The sequence below is a fragment of the Trifolium pratense genome, linkage group LG3 (genome assembly GCF_020283565.1).
Source record: "Trifolium pratense cultivar HEN17-A07 linkage group LG3, ARS_RC_1.1, whole genome shotgun sequence".
In the NCBI taxonomy this organism is placed as follows: Eukaryota; Viridiplantae; Streptophyta; class Magnoliopsida; order Fabales; family Fabaceae; genus Trifolium; species Trifolium pratense.
This window is the reverse complement of record NC_060061.1, coordinates 45,484,390-45,502,137: the sequence shown is the minus strand read 5'-3', so window position 1 is coordinate 45,502,137 and position 17,748 is coordinate 45,484,390. Positions and strand designations below refer to the sequence as shown.

The 17,748-nt window shown below is 30.0% G+C and overlaps 2 pseudogenes; one reads left to right on the top strand and one right to left on the bottom strand.

The window, feature by feature from the left end:
- The first annotated feature begins 2,636 nt into the window (after nucleotides 1–2,636).
- On the top strand, nucleotides 2,637–14,396 carry LOC123918955 (annotated as a pseudogene).
- LOC123918957 lies at nucleotides 4,119–6,196 on the bottom strand (annotated as a pseudogene).
- Nucleotides 14,397–17,748: the final 3,352 nt, after the last annotated feature.

Genomic DNA, 17,748 nt, shown 5'->3' with positions numbered 1-17,748 from the left:
GTCGGTATGGGCGTAGGACTTGTACTCCTTTTCCTTTAGTGTTATTTTAATAGACCTCAGGGGATGTGAGTGTAATTTTCCTTTTTAATAATTATTTTTTTCTATAAAAAAGAAAATAAAAATAATTTATATATCTAGATGAAATATACTTTTTATATTGAAATTAATTTATTTAATGAATAATTCTACATCATAAAAAAATATTAAAACTCTTACATAATAATTAATTTAATATTTTATAAATAATTTAGAACACAAACAACAACTATATGGGTTTATATGAAGAAAATAAACAAAAAATTATGATTAAGCTTCGTTGTTGGGTTTAAACTCTTAACTTTCAACTCAAAATGATTAAGCTTCGTCGAATTTAATCTCTTAACTTTCAAAATAGCACTTTAATTTAACCCTCTAACTTTCACAAATTTGCGATAAAAAAATGAAAACTAAAGCCAGCTTTGTTAGTATAAGTTTATTAACAATCATATAAATCATAAATATATTATTATTTATTGACTGAGATCATTTGAGACTCAATCTTAAAAAATTTATTGAGAGTTGAGAATTTTTAAATAAAAAATAAATTAATCAATTATATAACTAAAATTTGCCTCAAAGGATAAAACAATTGATAAATTGCAATATAAGAGCATCTTAAATAGAGCTTCCTATTTTGTGTGCTTAAATGGATGGGTAGGAATGTCAACGAGGAGCGGATTGATTGGAGGATACTTTATCATCCCTGCCCCACCATCTAAAATGTTCTTCATTCCCATCCTCATTCCCCGTTTTGGGAAGTATTCTTCCTTCATTTTTATCCCTGCAGATCCCCACAGTTCATGCGGAGATCCACGAACCTTAAAAAGTATCAAATTTCTACCATATAAAACTAGTTGTAAAAAAATAGTAAATTTTAATTATAATACAAATAAAAAATTATAATATTATTACAAGGCTTGTGAAAGTAATAAACATCATATATAAACAAATGTATACACATATTATGTGAAAATATAATTAAAAATAATTTATAAAGTACTTAAATATACATTTATGAATGTTATTTTAATAACGTTTTCGGGGACGGAATCTCCTCCGCGGGGGATAAAATCTCGTCCCCATCCCCAAACCTCTCTCGGGGGGTCTTTGTCCTCCATCCCCATATCCAAGAGAAAAATTCTCCGTCTTCGAGTCCCCAAACGGGGCAATCCCTGCGGGGATCCCCATTTATTGATGAAATTGACATTCCTAAGACTGGAGTGTCAGATCGTTTCAATTAAATATATATATTTTTAAATAATATATATAAAAAATTATACAAAGAGAATATTTATTTATAATTAATGTAAGAGTCTTGTACTCCTATAATCTATACCTATATATAAAGATTATACAAAAAAAATTTGTGTGGACTTTTCATAATACTAACAATACTCTTGATTTTTTTTTGAACAAAAATCTTTGTTTAACAAACTCACCATAACATAATTTTTTTTAGCAGCAAAAATCTTATATTAATTAACAAACTCACCATAACATAAGACATGCATTTTTTTATTTATTTTCGACATAAGTTTACATAATAGACACAGACAAACGCGGAACGCGAGCTATCTGGCCGCTAATAAATAAATGTTAAATATGATTTTGCTCTCTATAAAATGGCGATGTTTTAAGTTTAATCATTACTTAATTTTTATTATATTTTTAGTTCCGATAAAAAATTTCTTGTACATATATAAGTTTTAGTCCATACTAAAACTAATTTAGGTAATTATCACTAAACTCTTAAATTTTTTATCGGCATATTTAAAATATTATATAAAATTTATTCATTAAAATTTATAATTTTTTAACATGATATTAATTAAATATGAATTTTTTTGAACGACAAAAATTCAAGACAAAAGTAATGAAATTCAAAATTTTGAATTCGCTTTTTCTGGAGAAACTTTTTATAATGTTCTAAACATACATGTGAAAAGATCCTTCAAAAATACACTTTGTCTTTAACAATATGGACCATAATTGAGTGCAGAATTATTTTCTAAGACTAAAAAATTAATAAAAGTTAAGTAAGAACTAAATTTAAAATGTCACCATTGTACAACCAAAAATATATTTAACCCTATAAATAATAATAATATTATTTTTTTCAAAATCATAAGAAAAATTATGTATGCTAACTCTGGTCCTGAATTGACTACTTTTAAAATTCTAAATCAGCCGGCAACATAAGAAAGACTTTTAACCCTTTTTGCACTTCGTTGACTGACTTCCACTGGTTAGCACTTAGCATTTAGCATTTTCCATATAATGATGTATGGCTAGACTCTTGTCCTCAGTTGACTGATCACTATAAAGGATTTGTAAAGTAATTATTTGTTACTATATTGTAATGAATTTTAAAGAGACTTTGATATGTATTATTTTAGATGGAAAGTTGAGCCTAATTCAAAGGTAAAATATAATTTGTCTCTACTTGTAAACATATATTTAAGTCGACTCATATTCGATGTGATACTTCTTAACGCGTTGTCTCATGTCATAATCTCAATAACAATAAGTTTTTTTTAAACCTTTATATATATATGATCATCATCTTTGCCTCATCTCTCATCTGCACACTCCCAAAAATGATGAATCTATCATCTAGTCTCTCTCTTTTTTTGCTCTCACTATCTTGTTTTATGGCTTGTTTTATGGCTTGCTTTGGTGCTAATTCAAATAGAAAAAACATCACCACAGATGAATTTTCTCTCCTAGCATTCAAATCTCTCATTACTTCAGACCTCTTGTCTAATAACTGGTCAACCTCAACTTCTGTATGCAATTGGGTTGGTGTCACTTGTGACAAACAACATGGTAGAGTTCGTAGTTTGAATATCTCAAACATGGGTCTTAAAGGTACTATTTCCCCAAACCTAGGGAATCTCTCGTTCCTTGTTAAACTTGACCTGTCCTACAATAGCTTTGGAGGCCATTTTCCTAAAGAGATATGTTCGTTGCACAGATTAAAGGTTATCGATTTTCGCCATAATAAGTTTATTGGAGAAATTCCTGCACCATTGGGGAACTTGTCACAGCTTCAATATTTGTACCTTGGCTCTAATAATTTTAGTGGATTTATCCCTCAATCTATCGGTAATCTTCGTCAGTTGAAAATTTTGGTTACTGAATATAACAAGATGTCTGGACCCATACCTCAAACAATCTCCAATATGTCTTCACTTGAGTATGTCTATTTATCTGGTAACAACTTTTCAGGTACTTCCTCCATTTCCCTCCTATATTAACCGGCACATTTAAAATATATATTCTTTTGTTCTATTATGATTTATTATAATAGCATTTTAATAAAATATTTATTAAGTTTAAAAAATTAATATTGTCACATGGTTGATCGCAACTGCGATTGGGATGGTGCTGAAATCATTTTATGTCAAAATTGATCCCCCAAAACCGGTCCAGTGGATCGGATAGTGATGGTGAAAACCAAAAAATCTAGGGGGAGTAAGTCAGACTACTTATAGTTTATTTACCCATCAACCAATAACAACAAGCTATATGTATGTGAAATAAAAATTGGTTACAAATTATTTGTGAGTACCACATGTAAATTTACTTATGCGTGTTCTCGTTGATTGTTGGACAAATACTCCTAAATTATAAGGGGTAGAATAGATGTCAACTTTTTTTAACTCATATAACAAAAAATATCGATGAAGTTTCTTTTACCTTACTTTTCCATTTTTACCCTCTCTTGGTAGTATTTAGTCAATTAAATATCTTAAATAGCTAATAAAATGAATATTAATATATGTTTCCAAAAATAATTATTGAAATGTTTTCGTGAGCATAGTTTACTTTTCCATTTCTACTTACTAGTATGATACCCGTGCCAAGCACGGGGGCAAAACTTTAAAAATTTACTTATTTTTGTTTACAACATAAATAAAAATTATGATGAATAGAGTAACAAAAAACGCATGATAAAAAATAATGGTCGATTTTTAGAAAATCAAATAACTCATATAATTTCTTTTCGTGATATCTAAACTAATGGTCAAATTTTAGGAAATCAAACTTACGATTTATTGACACCATTAACAAAAATATATCATCAAACGGTGAATCTCATTTAAAGTAATAACGGATTTGTGCTACATGAGCTCACACATCTCGATGCATCTTCGCATAATATCGATGAAAGTTATTTTTATATCACTGTAGTTGGTTGTGTATACCACTTATACATAATCCACCTTAACAAAATATAAATGTTTTCTTATAAAAAAAACGATTCAACAGGAGAAATAAATAAAACAATTGTCAACACTATTTGAAACTTCAACATATTATTTTGAAGCGTGTTTCATAATAGTCATCTGTTATTCATAATAGTCTGAACTGCAAAAAAAATGATGTGAAAAAAAAATACGAAGTTAGAAAAAAAATACACAAATAATAATAAATGAAATTTAAGCAACATTAATAGTATATTATAGTGTTAAGAAATAACCTGAAAAGTTTAGAAATCTTTATACGTTCTGAAAAACTTCGCGATAGACAACATTTGTGGTCTCACTACAAATATTATCATCTTCATCCAAAATCAACAACTTCAATCCCTTTCTAGATGTAACGCGAGAGACAGCAACATAAAGTTGTCCGTGAGTGAAAACGGGCTTCGGAAGATAAATGCCTACATGAGATAAAGACTGGCCTTGACTTTTATTGATGGTCATTGCAAAACAAAGAGTTATTGGAAATTGCCTACGCTTAAATTTAAATGGTAGGCCAGGATCACTTGGTAGCAAATCAAATCTAGGAATAAATATTTTATCCCCCGCATTTTTTCCTGTAATGACCGTAGCACTTATACTTTTCTTCCCTAGGTGGGTCACTGTTAACCTCGTACCATTACATAAACCTTTTTCCTGATCAACATTTCTCAGGAGCATAACAGGACATCCCACTTTTAGTTTCAACTTGTGATTAGGAATCCCCGAAACCTTGATATCATTTAAAAATTCTGTTGTGAACCAATCTCCTTGAATCTCGGAATTTTCATCTGATCGAACACAGGAGTCAGAGCTTAAAAACTCTCTCTCATCACCGGGAATCAGTGACATAAGATAATCATTAACATACTCAACTGATTCAAGAGTCGGGGCAAGAATTCCTCTTTCTTGAAAAAATTGTGGATTGTTAATATTATCCAGAAAGTTTGGATATACAAAATCGACCAAAGACATCAACGGATTTGTAGTATCAGTTATAAGCAAGTCTTCAGGGATTTTAATATTGCTCTAACCATCTCCATCTGCATTGTCATCACCGTCACCAATTGATAGTATCCATTTACCAAAATCTGCAATTTCTTTTTGTTCAGCCGGTATAGATGATGCACCCAATCTCATATTCACATTAAGTCGCATTACAGTACAATGAGCCCATAATTTTGAAGAATTAATTGCCGAAGAAACAATATCTTATCTTGACCCTCTCCTGATTACAGGTAATATCTGTCTGAAATCACCGCCAAGAACCACTGTTATACCACCAAACGGTTTGTATTTGTTGAGCGGATGTTTCTTTTCCATAATATCTCGCAAAAATCTATCAACACATTCAAAACATAGTTTATTCATCATTGGTGCCTCATCCCAAATTATTAACTTGGCTTCAGAAATTAGCTCTGCCTGTAGACTATCCTTTTTAAAGTTGGATGTAGACAACTCATTAATCTCAATAGGGATTCCAAAAGATGAGTGTGCAGTTTTTCCACCTGGTAATAACAGTGATGCAATTCCGCTAGAAGCTGCATTTAATACAATTAAACCTTTTGATCTAACAGCAGCAGACAATGTTTTCCATATAAATGTTTTTCCAGTACCCCCATAACCATATAAGAAAAAGAAACGACCATAACCTGAAAGAACGGATTCCATAATCTTATCATATGCATCCCTCTGCTCACTGGTCAACATGGATAATAGAGAATCATGTGTCTTTGCCAATTCAGTCTTGTCATAATTAAGGGCATCTACGATAAACATATTGTTGTAGGTCGGCATGCCGGTACGATCTGGCTGTGGCATAGACTTGTAATTCTCAAGAGTTTTTCCATTTAAAATAAGCAGCTTTTCAATCTCTATTAAACACAAATTCTTCAAATCATTTTCACTAATTTGTAGATGTGCAATTTGTGAATTAAACTTGTAAAATTATATGTTTACAAAATATAAAATTCAATAATAATAAAATAATGAGTTAAATAAAATTAGAAATAACCTGGAATTTTCAATTCCCTCCTCCTTGAATGTAAAATGCCATCGGACAACAAATGCCATGTTGCCTCCCAAACATCTTTAGCGCTTGTCATCGTACTGTTTGTTAATAGAAAAACGAAAAACCTACGCAATTGATGACCGGAACCCAACAAACTTGATTCAGTTATTCCATCTATAAACTCTTTGTCATCATCAAGTAAATCCAAAGCATCACATGCTTCTTGGAAGGTGTCATATGTGTGACCCTTAACTGTTTTTAGACATTTATATCCCTTACAACCTCTCTGCTGAGTAAGCAATATTCGCATATAATACATTTCACCAACACCAGGGGGTGTGTAATGAAGTCTTCCAATACAATAACCTTGCTGGCGTGGCTGCCACCTTTTTTCATCCTTCACATATGTAAATCTTTCTGGAAATTCAGCATACGTTAAATCTCTCCCTTCTTCATATACACGATTTGCCTCAAACCAAGCAAGAAACATAGTAGATTTTCCCTCATTGTAGTTCACAATTGAATTCATGTCATGAGAGCCTTCATATAAGATAGTTTGTTCATTATGCAAATGATATGTCAATTTAAGCACAGGAGGCCATTTTTGGTGTATATCAAAAGCCAATATTCTCCAAACAGCCTCGCAAGGTGAAACGTACCTATATCATAAATAAATATTCAATCAATTTATGAGATTTAATTAGTATAATTGACGCAATTTTTATGTAAAATAAAGAATTAGATATATGAGTTTGTTTCTTCCGTGAGATATTTATATTTTAAATTGACAAAAGAAAATTCAATAGTTTGTACACCAACTTAAAGAAAAAAGTATATTTATGGTGTACACCAAAAACAATTGTTTGTAAAAAAAAAAAAAAAAAAGGTCAAATTTGGAAGATGAAACATACCTACAGTCGTAATACTGTTTTATTTCATCTACTGGCTTTTCCTTGTCATGACCTTGACTATCAACAGATACTTGCATTGTCGCCCTATCAGGACCTTTGTTGACATATTTGAAAAGGTATTTGATGGAGTTAGACTTGTTACAATATTCAACATTAACATGTCCTGCGTATTTGATCAGAAGATATGGATTGTATGGGACAACATAACGATTATCTAAATAGACACCTTGTTTCTCAATTTCTATCCCGGTGTCACGGCGTCTATATCTCGGGTAACCTTCATCGTCGATTGTGGTAGTTTGTTTAAAAGCTTTTGGAAAAAATTTTGTACATCTTACTCCATCCATGCAAGGCGAGCTAAGTCTAGCACCACCGCAAGGTCCATGCATCATATACGAAGATACAACATCAGCCAATCTTGGGTACAATTTACTATCAGGTAGCTCAGCAGAAATGATTCTATCAATGTCATCAACTTTCTTCAGATTGTTATTTGAACTCAGCCAGATCAAGATATGTGCGTGTGGAAGCCCTCTCTTTTGAAACTCAACGGTGTACATGCCTGTAAAAAAACATTTAAAAATCAAAATACATAATATCTAAACAACTTCAAATAAAATGACGAAATATAAAATAAATATAGAAACCTGCATCAACTTTTTCAAAGAGTTCCTCCTTCTTAAAATCTGCCATCAGTCGATCCAATTTCATTTTGAATACGCGACTAACGATGTCCGGTCTATCAGATGCAGTTAAATTTCTCTGCTTAACAAAATCTTGAATTTCTCTCCAATTTGAATTGCACGTGATCGTTACAAATAAATCGGGATATCCAAATTTCTTACAAATTGCCATTGCATCCTGACAATTATTGAACATGTAACGATTGCCACCAGTGAAAGAGGGTGGTAAAATTATTTTCCTCCCTACATTAGAAGCATCAGTTTCACCTCTACTTAATGCCTCTTGCAAACCAGTCAACATGTCACACCGTATGCTCTTTTGGTTATTTCTAATAAATGTCAATCGTTGTGATTCAATCATGGTATAACAATCAACTACAAATTGCTGAAACAACCTCCTTGAGTTAACAATGTTGCCATACTCAACTGTCCTATCCATGATTCTAAATGCAATGAACTCTCGTATGGCAATACTTGTTCTCTTGTGAACTTTATCGGGTTTGTTGACAGTACTAAATGGAATATATGGACTAAATTCATCCTCACCGCGAGGAAACAACAACGGGTATTGTAACGGCATGAAATATGGTTCAGTTTCATATAACCTCTTAAACTCACCGGATGAATTTCTAACAATAATATCTCTTCCATTCTCCATATCAGTCTGATCACCAATAATTAAAGCAGCAACTTCATCACATGTTGGCAGATTGTGCATCCTTGCATCTCTTGAACGTTTTCCAAATAAACTTGAATTCTAATTCATGCTATAAAAAAAAAGATGATTAATGGTAAAAAAAAAATTCATAGAGGAGGAGTGAAGCCATATAAATATGAAACAACGAATAAAAAGAGTATTATGATGCGTAATATATATAGGAAAATTATACTACAAAGTACAAACTCATAAACATAAGGATAAGCATAAGCATGAATATATAAAAGGAAGAATTTTATTTAAATTAAATGTAATTAATATCAATTGTATGAATATTCAAATTCATTTCATTGACATTTTTAGCATCTAATATATTCCTATAATAGTTAAGCATATTCCTTATTCTCATTGGCATCCATCGTATGAATGAGATGAATTTTTCATGATGATGCTAGTTCTTTTAATAATATCGAAACATTCGTTTATATGATTTTTTTATTAAAGATAAAAAATTATTTTATGTTATATATTCATGAGATATTATTTTTTGCATTTCAATTTGAATATATATTAGTGAGATATCATTTTTTAAATATTTTCAATTTGAATTATATATATATATATATATATATATATATATATATATATATATATATAAGAAAATTAGTTTATTTATTTTGATTTATTGAAAAAAAGACAAAATTGATTTTGTTAGGTTATGCACGAAAAATAATAATAAAAATTATATACATATTATGATAAAAATAAATATATTTTGACAATTTTTTTTTTTTGTTAAAAATATATCTTGCATGAAAAAAACAATTTATTTGAAATAATAAAAATTTGAATATGGAATTAGAATTTGAATTATTTCCTTTTTAAATAGACAAATTCAATTAAATGCAATGTTATATGCACATGATTTAGGGTTGAGATTAAGGTCCTATATATAGTGAAAAAAAAGGACATATGAGTAATTTGGTCAAATTAAATGTTTCCTTTTAAATTACCCTAATAAAAATTTAGGAATGTTTTATGCACATGATTTGAATCAAGACACAAACAATGACTTTATCCATACCATCCCCACATATTTGCGATCCAAAAAAAAAAAAGCATAAAAACTATAAGCAACAATCTTCCCCACATATTTCCTTTTTAATACTATTGTGCCACAATTTGACAGCTTTGATTGCTATGAAATAGGATCACCACATTAGTATTACTTTTTATAAACATAATTACATATTAAATTAAATGGACAAATATATGAATGTAAATATATAGAATAATAGTAAACCAAAAAAAAAATATATATATATATATATATATATATATATATATATATATATAGAATAATCAATTGCCGGAAAAAAAAATTATGCCTATCAATATCAATTTGTATTGAATATAAATAATCAATTCCCTTTTTATATATTATTATTATTATATATTTGATTATTTGAATTTTTTGTGTAAAAAAAAATTATATAAATAATTAATAACAATTTCCGAAAAAAGAAAACTACATATTATGTCTATCAATATAATACAGATGTTGTGACAAATTTCCGGAAAAAAAAAATTAAATTAAATTAAATGGACAAATATATGAATGTCAATATATAGAATAATCAATTGCCGGAAAAAAAAATTATGCCTAGCAATATCAATTTGTATTGAATGTAAATAATCAATTCCCTTTTATATATTATTATATTATTATATATTTGATTATTTGAATTTTTTGTGTAAAAAAAAATATATAAATAATTAATAACAATTTCCGAAAAAAAAAACTACATATTATTAGTGAGCAATCTCATATATTCCTGTTTTATAGTATATCCTACAATTAGTGACAAATCTCGGTCATAATACAGATGCTGTGACAAATCTCGGAAAAAAAATTAGTTAACATATTTCCTTTTTAAATATCTATATTCAATACAAATATTGTAGGATGATTGTGAGCAAAACATTTGAAATTGAGCAATAAATACAAATATGTGAGGATGAATGTGAGCAAAGCATTTGAAAATTTGCATTAAATGAGGCTTAGAAAATAAGCCTCAAATGTATAGTATTAAGATTAAGATTAAGATTAAAATTCACCTTAAAGAGTGAAATTCTAGCTACTAGACAACCTGACCACGAAAAAATCAACTACTTGATTCAACAATCTTGCACCTAAGCCATCAAATACTTATAATCATTGAGTTAGGATGTCGATTTTATATGGACATCCTTAAAACATATTGATGATATCCAAATTATCAAATAATATATAATAAAATATTTCAACAATTTTCTATTTGGACAATATGAATAATTATATCATAGATTAATATGGATGATTGGCACGAAGATTTCATATAGCGTGATATTTAAATCATGTATATTTTCAACTGGTCAAACTGAACCCTTTAGTGACATCAAACTAAAGTTTGTAACTCAATATTTATGGAAATGATACATATATGGATATGGATTCGCTGCAGTAAAAAAAAACACGCAGTTTCACGTAATAACATATCTCGATCGTTAATTTAAAATTCGACAGTTTAGATTTTAAATAAAGTTTTATAAGTAAATTGATCTCAGTCACCCGTCATAAACTGGACGGCCCACATTCGTTACAGCACCCTATTGCAACCGCTGCTTCCATACATATATATAACCACCTGAACTTAATGCTATCCTTTTTCAGGTTGGATACCCGAGGAAATTGGCTATCTTGATAAACTTGAGTATCTCATATTGGCACACAATAGCTTCAATGGATCTATTCCTTCCAAACTCCTCAACATATCATCAATGAAACACTTGGAGCTTGAATATAACAACTTCTCAGGAACAATTCCATCAAATGCAAGATATAGCCTTCCTAACCTTGAAAAAATACACTTTGATCATAACAATTTTGTTGGAAATATTCCCAAGAATATATTCAACTCTTCTAAGCTCATTGAATTTCAATTTAGTGTCAATGCATTCAGTGGAACACTACCTAACATTGCATTTGAGGATTTAAGGTTTCTTGAAAGGTTTTTAATAGATGAAAACGATTTGACAATTGATGATTCCTTTCAGTTCTTTACTTCTTTGTCAAATTGTAGATATTTGAAATATCTAGCACTATCAAGGAATCATATATCATCCAATCTTCCTAAGTCAATTGGAAACATAACTGTAGATCACTTTTGGGCAGATTCATGTGGAATTTATGGTAATATTCCCCTAGAATTTGGAAATATGAGCAACTTGATAGCTTTTTCTCTAAATGGGAATAATATAGATGGACCAATACCTAGTACATTCAAAGATTTACAGAAACTTCAGGCGTTTGACCTTAGCGAAAATGGACTAATAGGATCATTTATCGAGGAGCTTTGTCAAATCGAGAGTTTAGTTCAGTTGGTAATAGAAAATAACAATCTTTCCGGAGTTTTACCAACATGTTTGGGAAATATGACTTCTCTTATATATTTATATTTAGGATTGAACGGTCTGAACTCTACAATACCTTTCTCTTTTTGGAGTCTCAAGGATATCATAGAGGTGGATTTTTCCTCTAATGCTTTCATTGGTAATCTTCCACTTGAGATTGGAAATTTGAGAGCAATTGTACTATTAGATCTATCAAGAAATCATATTTCAAGCAACATTCCGACAACTATTGGTTCCTTAAATACTTTGCAGAATCTCGCCTTAGCAGATAACAAATTGAATGGATCAATTCCCACGTCACTCGGTGACATGGTGAGCTTGATTTCTTTAGACTTGTCCCAGAATATGTTAACTGGTGTTATTCCAAAATCCTTAGAAATTTAGAATCACTTTTGTATCTTCAAAGCATTAACTTGTCATATAATAGATTACAAGGTGAGATTCCTGATGGTGGACCTTTCAAAAATTTCACAGCTCAATCATTTACACATAATGAAGCACTCTGCGGCAATTCTCGCTTGCATGTACCTCAATGTGTTAAACAAGTTAAGAAAACTTCAAGGGCAAAGAAGTTATTACTCAAATGCATAGTTCCCGTAGTTGTGTCAACCGTTTTGGTTGTTGCATTGATCATACTTCTAAAACAAAAGAAAAGGAAAAGGAATGCAAATAATCTTGAAAGGGGATTGTCAAGTTTCGGAGTTGCAAGAAGAATTTCATATTATGAACTTGTGCAAGCAACTAATGGATTCAGTGAGAGTAATTTACTTGGAAGGGGTGGTTTTGGCTCTGTGTATCAAGGAAAGCTTCCTGATGGTGAGATGGTCGCAGTTAAAGTAATTGATTTGCAATCAGAGGAAAAGTCAAGGAGTTTTGATGCAGAATGCAATGCAATGAGAAATCTACGACATCGAAATCTGGTTAAGATTATCAGTAGTTGCTCAAATAATCTTGATTTGAAATCATTGGTGATGGAGTTTATGTCAAATGGAAGTTTGGAGAAATGGTTATATTCAAATAACCATTGTTTAAATTTCTTGCAAAGGTTAAATATAATGATAGATGTTGCATCTGCATTGGAATATCTTCATCATGGTTCTTCAATACCAGTGGTTCATTGTGATCTAAAGCCTGCTAATGTCTTGTTGGATGAAAATATGGTTGCGCGTGTTAGCGATTTTGGTATTGCTAAGCTCATGGATGAAGGGCAATCTAAGACTCATACACAGACTTTGGCTACTATTGGATACCTTGCACCAGGTCATTTCTTCTCTTTTACTTTACATTTTCATCTTTTTGTTTTTAGTCCTAATCAATCTATCTGATTTTGTCTAAAAAATACTACAATAAATGTTACTCCCTCAGTTACATATTTTATGGGTGCGTTTGATCTGCAAAAAAAAAAAAAGAAGAGATTTGATTTTAAAATAGTTCCTAGGACTGGACAAATTGGGCGCCAAGGAAAGGACAAAAAATGATATTATTGTCCTCCACCGAATCACGGGACAACTTTTTGTCCTCTGCACAAATATTCTAGAATACCAAAATAACTTTTTGCAAACTAAATATCGTACAAGACAAAATTTATCCAATACCTCAAGCGTTTGTCATGTGTTGTTCTGTCTTATACTGTTCTGTCAAGTACTTATATTTTGCATATCAAATAGACCCTAAGCAAAATTCACTTTTTAAATTCATTGAATAATTGATATATTTGATTTACATTTATAACTCCAGAAATATATTTGTACTTTATAGTTAAGAAAGAGTGGTAATATTAACTCATTTCTCTTTTTTACAAGGAAGAAAAGAAGGGTGTTGATAATTATTAACTTGTTTCTAACAATTTAGTTGTTTCTATTAAATTTAACAATATTTGATAACTAGTAGTATTAACATGCAGAGTATGGATCTAAGGGAATTGTTTCTATCAAAGGAGATGTGTACAGCTATGGAATTATGCTGATGGAAATTTTCACAAGAAGAAAACCAACAGATGATATGTTTGTTGCAGAACTAAGTTTGAAAACATGGATCCGAGATTCAATGCCTAATTCAATTATGGAGGTCTTAGATTCTAATTTATTCCAAGAAAATGGGGGAAAAACCAATGACATATTGACACACATGTCATCTATTTTTGGTTTAGCCCTAAATTGTTGCGAATATTCACCTGAAGCAAGACTTAATATGGCAGATGTTACTGCATCGTTAATCAAAATCAAGACTTTGGTTCTTGGCGCAAACGGGGTCTAGTTATTTTCATTTGTACAAGTGGAGTTTTAAATCGTTGGAATGTATATTTAGCCAGGTGGCGTCTACATACTAGGTTGCTACATAATCATGTAAAAAAACATAGTTGAACATGTTTGGTAGAGAATATTAGGAAAACTAAGATGATGCTTGAGTTAAGCTCTTGGATTGTTGTATATGTTATACTTATAGTATTGATGTTTTTGCTGTTTCTGTTATGTGGTAGAGTTGTTTGGTAAAAATCAAAATTTTAAGAGAATATATATATGGTGATGTTTAGTTAACTATTTCAATGTGGTGTTTTATGGCTCATTTCCTTGTGTATATTTTCCAAGAAAATTATGGACTTTGAATTTCAAAGAGAACTTGGATAGATCAGAACAAATAATAACTGTTGAGACGGATTTGGATTCATTGCATTTGATACTTCTATGCAGTCACTGCAATCAATGAATCTCAACCGCTCCCATCATCTAATGTTCCATATAAGGCCACGCCATCTCCCTCACCATAAAAATAAAAGACTAGAACTACAATGAACCTTAGGCTTGAAATACAAGTATAGGGACAAAAATTGAAATGAAATACAAATTTAGTAAAAATGAAGTAAAATCACTTCCATATCATTGATATCTTTGGACTTGTGAAGATGTTAGTTTCTCAATAATGTCGTGAAGACAAAAAAAAATTGAGTTTGACAATGGAAGTAGCAACGTGACTTTGATTTGAAATGTTCGTACACGACAAGAATTCCTTGCGATTCCGACGAACATTTCCTACCAAAATTGAATTTGTAGGTGAACAGTACCATTTATGAGCATTTTTTGATAGGTGCGGCTTTCAAGGAACATTTCCTACAAGCTTTTTCGTAGGAAATGTACATTATGAGTATTGCTATTTTCAAGAAACGTTTCCTACGAATAATTTCGTCGGAATTGTTTTATTTAAAAAAATAAAAATATATTGTAACAGTCACGTTCTTTTTAATAGAAAAAGAAAGAATTGTTTATATGACACACGGATTCCTAGAAACATTACCTACCAATGCTTCGTCGGAATTGTTTTATTTTAAGAAAATAAAAATTGGTAAAGCAAAAAATTGTTTTATTTCCATATTTCAACTTTTTTTTTTACATCATCTTATAAAAAAAATATAATACTTAATCTATTCGAAAGGGGCTGGTACCACTTGATGCCAGAATTAATCCCCACCAGATTAAACTGGTGGTGAAAACATAAAAAAAAAAAATTAATCTACTTCTATCTACTTCTAATATAATAATAAAATTAATTAATATCAATAAGTTAAAACTAAGTTTCCAATGAGAATATTATTACGACCTGTCTATATATTCAGAGTCCGATTATCAAAAAAAGAATTCTCATTTGTTTGTTAGTCCAATTATGTGATATTGAACGGTCGGATTGATAAAATTCGAAATCTCCAGTCAAAATCGATAGTTTTAGTCTAACTTCATTACTCTTTCATTAAAACTAGCTTTTCAGTGAGACTGTTATTACGATCTGTCTATAAATCCGAAATCCGATGATCATAATTCGTTTTCTCATTTGTTTGTTAGTCCAATTATGTTATATTGAACGGTCTGATTGATAAAATTCGAAATCTCCAGTCAAAATCGGTAGTTTTAGTCAAACTTCATGACTCTTTCATTAAAACTAGTTTTCCAATGATACTGTTATTACGATCGTCTATACATTCGGAGTCCAATGATCAAAATTCTTTTTCTAATTTGTTTGTTAGTCCAATTAGGTGATATTGAACGATCGGATTGATAAAATTCGAAATCTCATCTTGTAGTGGTATTACTACACATTACATTATATGAAATTATTGATAGCGCCGACGTTAGCGTTATCCTATGCATATCTCATTCAATCAATTAGATTTCGATTTTTTATCAATATATGAATAGAAAAAAATTGACACTCGTCATTTAAAAGTCGATTCTATAATAAGTTAGACTCAATATAAACCCTAATAATTTTTTCAGCTAGACTTATAGAAATGAAGACCACTATGAAACTTTAGAGGACAAAAAGCAAACATGAATTCTTGTTTTACTTGATGTGTACTATAGCAACGATATGATTTTTGTTGTTACTTTTACCTTTCTTTTTTGAGGACATACTCCTACACTAATTGTGTAGCTAGTGATAGGAATATCTCAATAGTCCTAGGCATTGTCTTGTCCTATCCTCTCTAGCTAGGCCTTGTCTTTATATATGACTTCAACAAACACATTGTACAAATGATTTATTGAATTAACCTAGGAGTAGAATGAATATTGATGACCAGACCAAAAAGAATGGAATATTGATGATATGTATGTAACTCTATAGAGGAACAGCATTCCTAAAATTATTCAAGCGGTTCCAAGGCAAAACAGACTATGTTGGGTGGGTATTTGTCACCTCCATAAATAAATAAAAAAAGTAATAATAAAATTTCTAATTTTTATATATTTAAAACTCTATAGACTCTGTCAAAAAAAAAACTCTATTAGACACAACTCAAGTAGTTAATGAATTTCACCAAAGAAAGAATCATTCGGAAAAATTCGAGTATAATTTTTTTATATAACAATTTATTGATCAGACTTTATTTACCTCACAACTAAATTTTAGATTATTAGAACCACTTCTCCTGAAGAGTTTAAAAAAAGAAACTCTATTGACTCTCAATATCACCAAAACAATAGCATTTAAGTTAATTTAATTTTTTTAGGAAAATGTTAAATAGTGCCCAGGGCAATGGTTAAACATATTAAAAAGAAATTTTGTCTTAAAATTTGTGTATTCAATATCTTAAAAATGTAAAAAGTTATCTTATCAACATTAATTTTATCTTTTACTCCTTCCGGCCTTATTTATAAGCAAACGTTACTTTTTAGATTCATTGAAAAATCAATATATTTAGGAAATATTTCTTATTTTGATATACTTAACAAGTGTCCAGACACACGGTTTAACATGAACTTTTTTTAATGCTACTTCACTTAAAACTTACTAATCCCTTGGTTCCACAATACTTTGTTTTAAAGAAAATTAATTCCAAAATCAAATTTTCAAAATATGTTACAGTATATAGTATTCTGTTATATTTAGTTAGTTAGGTAAGTAAGTTGGTTAGGAAGTTAAGATGTTAGTTAGCACAACTAAGTCTATAAATGGGATTACTTATTGTATAATTTCACATATTATCAAAATGACACCTCAAGAGTCTTATACTCTCTATCTATTATATGCATATGATGAACCATAAAATCCTCTAATTATTAATAAAATACATATACCAATATTTTGGAGAAAAAAATTTAGAGAAAGAATTATTATTTATAACGGTGACACTACAACAGAATTTGAACTTTGTCCTAAAGTTAAAAAGTCAAATTCTTAGCATTTATAAACTAACACATCTTGAAAACTCAACAGCAAAAAGTTCAAAATAAATCAACTACTGCAAATGGCATACTAA